Below are 7,375 nucleotides of genomic sequence, written 5' to 3'. Positions count from 1 at the left end.
AGAGAGAGAGAGAGAGAGAGAGAGAGAGAGAGAGAGAGAGAGAGAAGGAAAGAAAGGACATCTTTATGCTCCTAGGAGATGGTATATTATAGTGGAACTTCAATGCAGATCAGCATTTCTTATCACTTAAGTGGTGTAAGAAACTTCCTCTACCAATGCAGAGCCACATTTGCTCTATAATTCAGTCTTAGAGACTTGTCTGGGCCACTGAGATGCTAAGTAACTTTTCCATGGGCACTCAAGTCAGTATGTCTTAGAAGCAGGATTTGAACCCAGTTTATCTTCACTCTAAGGTCCAGGTTTCTATCCTCTGCTTCACATTACTGCACAAGGATTGCATAGGCTTTGGGGATTCTGATTTTAAAGTTCCAAGGGTCCTTAGATGCCGTTGAGTCCAACCACTTCATTAACAGATGGTTAATGATGCCTAGAAAGGCAATAGACTTGTTTGAGGCTATAGTTAATAAGTGTCAGAGGCATAATTGGAACCTGGCTCCTCTGATTCCAGTTGTGTCTTTGTTATAAAGCTTTGTACTATGTGGTGGGGATAGAGAGACAGAATTTAAAATAGAAAAAACAACAGATCCTTCTCTCAAGAGGCTTATATTCTACTGGGAAGAACACTGGATATCTAGTGACAAAAATTTGAGTGCTGGTTCTGCTGCTGACTAGCCTTAGGATGGCAGGTGGATTACAAAGCCTCTCAGCGTCTGTTTCTTTATCTGTAAAATTGGAATATTACTTACATCCCTCCCTCTTTAGGTTACTGTTTAAAATTTTTTTAATTCTGCTCTTAAATACACACAATAAGGAGCATTTCCACATACAAACTAGAACAACAGAAAAAAAGACTATATAGAAAACTACACAGCTTGCGTTTTTAAAAGTACATACTAAATTCAGCAGGTTACTTTCAAAGCACCTTTTTACAGGGTTATTGTGAGGAAAGGACTTTGTAAACTGGGAAATGCTATGTAAATATGACCTATTATTATTTCTATATCTTATTGAATGATCTCCTTCTCCCAGTCCAAAATGCTAATGCTGGTCTGAAGGGCTGAGATCACCAAAAAACTGTATGCTTTAATATTCCTCATAGTGTTTTGACAGATTTTTTAAAGGGTAGGTAGGAGACTGCAGAGAGGGAGGGTCTGGATTGAAGAGAGGTTGGTTTATTTCATTCATGCTTAGGAATCTCCCCTCTAACACACATTCAGTATCATTTCCCCGCCAGATTGTTATTGGGTGATTCCAGGTTGCATAAATGCATCAGGTGCTTCTTTCAATCCTCTGGTGATAGTAACCCCAAGTTTGATAAACACAGTCTGGGGCAGCACTGGTGGGGGGTTTGCAAATTGAACTGAATATGCTGGTAACCATTTTCTCTGCACTCTTTTGCTCTTTTTCCAGAATGTGAAGTCGATATTTCAAAAACAGTGGTAAATGGACTAACCTCAACCAGTAATGGTCAAGAAAAAGGTGGGATGAATGATAAGAACCAACACCTACCGCTTTGGGCATGGAATAGGAAAATACTTAGCAAGGGCGTATTTGTAATTTATTGCTAAGTCTAGAAGAAACCTTAGAATTTTGAAGGGGATCTAGGTAAATTCCTTCATTTTTTAGCTAAAGAGACTAAGGCACAAGGAAGGCAAATGACTCAGCCCCAACGTTCAGGTCTTTCAATTCTCAGTCTGCTACGTGGTGCCCCAAGAGCCTGGCTCAATATTTCCCTTGGCAGTCTTCCAAAATTTCTCTCAAGTTTCTTAGTGTGTCATCCAAGCTCTGAATGGTAGAGCTGGAAGTGACTTAGAGGTCATCTAATCTACTCTGTTCATTTTACAAATGAGAAGACTGAGGCCTAGGGAAATGAAGAAACTTGCCCTGGGTTACACACCTTGGAAGCAACCAAGTCTGGATTTGAACCCAGATTTCCAACTTCAGGTCTAGGCCTTTTTTCTATTATGCCACTAATTGTTCTATCATGAATCACAGAGTATTCCCTTTGGTAAGGAAGCGAAAAAGTAACATATACCAACCCCCTTCTCAAAGAATGCAGTCCCTTAACATCATCCCAATAGAGACTGCATAGGATCATAGATTTAAAGTGGGAAGGGACTTTTGAAGTCATCTTGTCCCACCTTCTCATATTACAGATGAGAAAGCTGAAGACTTGAGAGGTCCCAAGATCCTAGAAGTACTGGGTAGTCTTGACGTTTCCGTTCAATAACTCTGAAGCAATGAGAAGTTTCCTCCTCATCTCACAGTTTTGGCTAACCTTTCTCATCCAGTCATTAAAAAGAGTTATGCCCAGACAGATGAGGAATCAAAATACTCAGTTCCGTCATTGGCTTAGCAAGATTTTGAATGGATTATCTAACATTGTATCTCTGATTCTCATTTTCTTCAACTTTGAAATGAAAGTATTAATGTATATCCCTCTCTCAAAAAGAGACTACGATGAACTGTGATTAAATAAAGGAGATGTGGTATGTTCTGTCATTCTGTCAAAAGGTCACCAAACACAAATCTCTATTAAAAGGTATTTCCCCTACATTCAGAGTAGAACCATAAAGTATGAAAGTGGAAAGCAGTTAGGTGGCTCAGTAGATTGAGAACCAGGCATAAAAGATGGAAGGTCCTGGGTTCAAATCTGGCCTCAGATACCTCTTAGCTGAGTAGTCCTGGGCAAATCATTTAATCCCCATTGCCTAGCCCTTATTGTTCTTTTGCCTTAGAACCAATACACAGTATTGATTCTGAGATGGAAGGGTTTTTGGAAGGAAGGAAGGAAGGAAGGAAGGAAGGAAGAGAGGAAGGAAGGGAGGGAGGGAAGAAGGAAAGGAGAAAAGAAAAGAGGGACCTAAAGCTTATTTAATTTAGGTAGCTCTTTTTCCTTATTTACTGGTGTGGAGATAGAGGTCAGAGTTAAGAGACTCTTGCCTAAAGGCACTGATGACTTAGTGACATGATTGATGATGTTTTATAATGAATTGGTAGGATCCTGAGTCTTTAAACAAAATTAAATTATGAGCAGTATAGTTTTATCATGAAACATATTGCACTCCTTTTTGATTCTTGAAAAGTAAAGTTATTCATGCATAAGATTCTATTAATCAAGATAATTGCTACATTCCTTGCTTGTGTTGCTTTATGCTAAAAACCCTTGAGTGGTAAAAACAGAGATGTAAACTCTGCTATCAGGTTAGCATTGTGGTAATAAGGATTGTATAGATTAATATAGATTAGGCTCTTATTTAAAAAAATCAAAATACAGATAGCAGATATTTACAAAGCAATCCTGGCAGGTTTGCCCCAGGTTGCTTTTGTTTGTGATTGCTGTTATTTATATTAATTTTCATTGTAAGGCCTGGATCTAGTTTGGCCTGAGAGAAGGGGATTCACCAGGAAGGGGTTAGCACAGGGGGCAGTTTGCTGTGGGTGTTTGCTGCCTGAGCTTGGCCCTGCTCTTGCTCTTATTTACCTTGTGTGTTAGGAGTGCTGCCTTCAGGGCTTTGAGCCAAGTTGGAGTAGGACAGAGTTGGGAAGTTCATAGGGCGGATATGGTAGGAGAAGCCACAGAGGAGATGTCTCAAAGTTGAGGAAGAAGACTACAGAGAGCAGTGACGACAATAGATTTATACCTAGGGTGTGTGGGTATGTATGTGTTTGCCAGAGATTTTGCTAGGTCACTTCCAGTAGGGCAGGGGTGAGAGAGGAAAGAAAAGATGCTTCATCATCTTTCCACTTGAGCTCAGTCCATTGCTCTGGGGACCAAGCTAGGGCTAGGCAGGAGCAGAGTTACGGAAAGGGACCACCATTTAGCAGGTCAGATAATCCCCTGGTTGGGAAGCACTGACATCTACTATGGCTTGCCCTTCCTTTCTCTTGTTCTTCATGGCCAATTTAGCAGAATTGTCATCATCTTATTAAATAGTAACCTTATTAAAGAATAATTATTAATAATATAATATATTACAATTATTAATAGATATTATTATTAGTTATTAATACACTTACCGTGTCCCAGGCACTATGGTGCTAAGTTCTGGGGCTAAAGAGAAAGAAAAAACTTAACATCTCGTACCCCCAGTTTTGAGACTCTGCCCTTCCCACCTTTCCCACCAATTCCCCTCTGCCCATGGGTACTGAGTAGTAGAGTAAAGAAATTGAACCCCACTGGTTGGATGCTGGGTTTGGAGCATAAATAGGTTGGTTTCCAAATCCCACTGTTGGGTACAGCAAGAGACAGAGAAGGTAGAGATTGTCCCTTAGTAGGCTTAGCACTGAATGAAAGATTTAGGGGTGAGAGCTGCTTTTCATGAGGCAATAGGGGGTAGTAGGAGACGGGCTCAGAGAAATACCTTAAACCCATAGCTTCCTACACATGAGATTTTGTGTTTCCCAGTTGGCATGAGAGTCTTTCGTGTATTCTGGTACTGACCTCTCCATTCTTAGGGCCCTTCTAGGCTGTATATGTTAGGAATTGGGGATCAGGTGCTTGAAAATCCATGGATAGAAATGAATAGATCCAAATCACTCTCCCCAGAAGATTTATTTTGTACATGTTAAGTGTCTATTGAGGACCTACTATTTACCAGGCACTTTGCTGGCTTTGGGAATATGAAGATTTTTTTCAAAAATCACCCTTGCCTTCAAAGAACTTACCTTCTGCTGAGGACAGGTGGTGAGGCATAATATGTGCACAGAAAAGCATACAAGACATGTGCCAAATAAATAAAAATTCATTTCTGAGAGGGGGGGAGGCCATGATGACTGGGAGAAAACAGTGAAACCCTCTCACTGGTGTTGAACCTTAAAGGGAGATAGACTGTTCCAAGAGTTAGAGGAGAAGGCAAAGGTGTGAAGATGGGAAATGGAGACTTGTATCCCAGGAGCAGCAAACGGGACAGTTTGGCTATAGTATTGAGTGCATGATTATGAAGTAATGTCTAGGGGCAACCAGATGGCTCAGTGGCCTGGAGACGAGAGGTCCTGGGTTCAAATCTGGTCTCAGATACTTCCTAGCCATGTGACCCTGAGCAAGTCACTTAACCCCAATTGCCTAGCTCTTACTGCTTCTATGCCTTGGAATCAATACTTAACATTAATTCTAAGACAGAAAGTAAGAGTTTAAAAAAGAAAAAAAAAGAAAGGTCTTAAATGCCAAACAGAAGTCTACATTTGTATTTATATTTTTTTTATTCGTTTGCAGATGAATGCTTTAGCAGTATCAATTGCAGACTGGATAGGAAAAAGGAAGGGCTGTTTGGAGGAGGTAGTTTATTTATTTTAAATTCTTATATTTATTTATTATATTTATATATTTAAAACCCAATAGTGTATATTGGTTTCAAGGCAAAAGAACAGTAAGGGCTTAGGCAAGGGGGGTAAAGTGACTTGCCCAAGGTCACACAGCTAGCAAGTGTCGACTCAGTAGAATATCGCATCAGTTCAGGTGAGAGGTGATGGAGACTCAAACTGGGATCATTGTGGTGTGTGTGGATGTCACAGATGTTGTGGAGCCACCAGGCATTCTCTGGTGGGGTACTATATTCCAGGGTAGTAATGCACTGACTGTATTTCTGTAATTCCCTCATCCATCACCTTCCTGCTGTGTGTTGCCTGCATGTGGGTGGGTGTCGTATGAAGGATTCCCCAGATTTGGTGCACAGGGAAAGGGACTTATTTTTACTTGTTGCATCTCCTGTTCTTAGGATTGTTCTATGCGTGTGTGTGTGCGTGTGTGTGTGTGTGTGTGTGTGTGTGTGTGTGTGTGTGTGTGCAACTTCCTCCTATTGTCATCGCTGATTTCCTCAAGTGCCTGAATGTTTCCCAAATGTTCTTTTGGGTGCACCATTTGCCCTTTTGTGTTTTCAGCTACTGACGACCCTTTACGTGCACGCTCTATTTCTGCTGTTAAAATAATTCCTGTGAAGAAAGTGACAAACTCTTCTGGCCTAGTCCTCCCTCCAGGTATCTCTCCTCTCTATGGGTTTGGTGGTTTCGTTTTCTTCCCTCCCCTCCCCATAACCCTCCCTTCAGAACGTGAATATTTTTACTTCTTAATCCATTCTAAAGGACACTTTTAGGCTCAATCTTGACTTCCTCCTTTGCATGCTAAAGATGCCGTCTCCTTTCTCTTCCTTTTTCTGTCATTCTGTCTCTTACCCCCTTCAATTTTGTTCTCTATATAAGGGTGTGTGTGAGTGTGTGTATGTGTGTGTGCATGTATTTCCATGAGCCAGCAAATCTGTGACAGTAACCAAGAGAATGAAAAGTCCTTTGCCCTTGGGAAGATGATTTAATTTGGGGGATGAGACAAGGGTTCAAAATGAACCCTAGGGTGGGTCTGATGGTCTGGGACACTTAGCCATATGCAGCATCTTTCATTTTTTCTATATTAGATATAGAACTCCAGTCTGGGTGCAAAACTCTTGGAGGTCTTCTCGGGATCTTCTGCATTTGGGCTTAATCTGAAGGGGCTGCTCTGGCTCCCCATCCCAGACCTGCCCTAGTGATTGTCTAGACTTGTCTCTTGTGGGTACTAAGTCTGAGCCATGCCTCTTGGGACATTTCCAAAGCACATTTGCCTTCCTTACTCTTAAGGCTGCCATGATTTCCTGCCTCTCATGTACAAGTTGTGAGTGCCAGGAAATGTGCTGAAAATAAAACATCCACCAATCTCACATCTTATCTTTATGCAGAAATGGATATATGGTCAGGCCATAGACATTTGCTGAAATTTACGCCATTGATTTCCTAATTGGTTAATCTATAAATTGACTGACTTTTCCCATGCACGCCCTGACTTTTTTGAAATGAGAGGAACCAGTGATGTTTTACTTACATTTGGTTGGAGCTGTCTTGACCCATGGTACCAAGCAGCTTCTCACTGGAAATGAGGAAATGGTCTCTTCTGAGTCAAAAGCAGAATAGAAATGGGTCTCCCTTCTCTTTGCCCTGGGGTGAGGAAGGGAAATGGAGTTGAATGAATCAGAACCTCCTCACTCCAACTCAATGCAAACTCTCTAAAAAGAATCTCAATCTCCTCTCTGATCTTGGGTCAGAAAAGGAGATAGAGGCTTCAAAAATACCATGTTTGATGATAATTCAACCTTGTTGAACAGAATCAACTTAAACTTCTAAATCTGTCTGCCTTAGGTTGGGATCAGCTCCAACCAGATTTATTGTGGCTTATTTTTTAAATCTTTCTCCCAAATCAGATGGTTCTTAATGGTGTTTGAGGACTGTTTAAAGCTGTATGAAAATATACAGACAAGAGATCATGGCAGGTACAGAGACAGGTTTGGAAGGCCTGGAGTTTCAAGATATTTTCTTTTAAGTGACATTACCAATTCTTTTCATTTGGGGG

The 7,375-nt window shown here is 40.9% G+C and overlaps 1 protein-coding gene across 1 annotated transcript in view; it reads left to right on the top strand.

Moving 5' to 3' along the window:
- The first annotated feature begins 1,415 nt into the window (after positions 1-1,415).
- SORBS1 (sorbin and SH3 domain containing 1) overlaps positions 1,416-7,375 on the top strand; it is a 143,042-nt gene continuing 137,082 nt past the window's right edge. The window contains exon 1 of the mRNA XM_044665725.1: positions 1,416-1,479. The gene's annotated coding sequence lies outside the window, so the exon portion shown is untranslated. The remainder of the gene's footprint in view (positions 1,480-7,375) is intronic.

This window comes from Gracilinanus agilis, chromosome 2 (assembly GCF_016433145.1).
Source record: "Gracilinanus agilis isolate LMUSP501 chromosome 2, AgileGrace, whole genome shotgun sequence".
Classification (NCBI taxonomy): domain Eukaryota; kingdom Metazoa; phylum Chordata; class Mammalia; order Didelphimorphia; family Didelphidae; genus Gracilinanus; species Gracilinanus agilis.
Note: the sequence above shows the minus strand (reverse complement) of the source record. Positions and strands in the feature narration are given on the sequence as shown.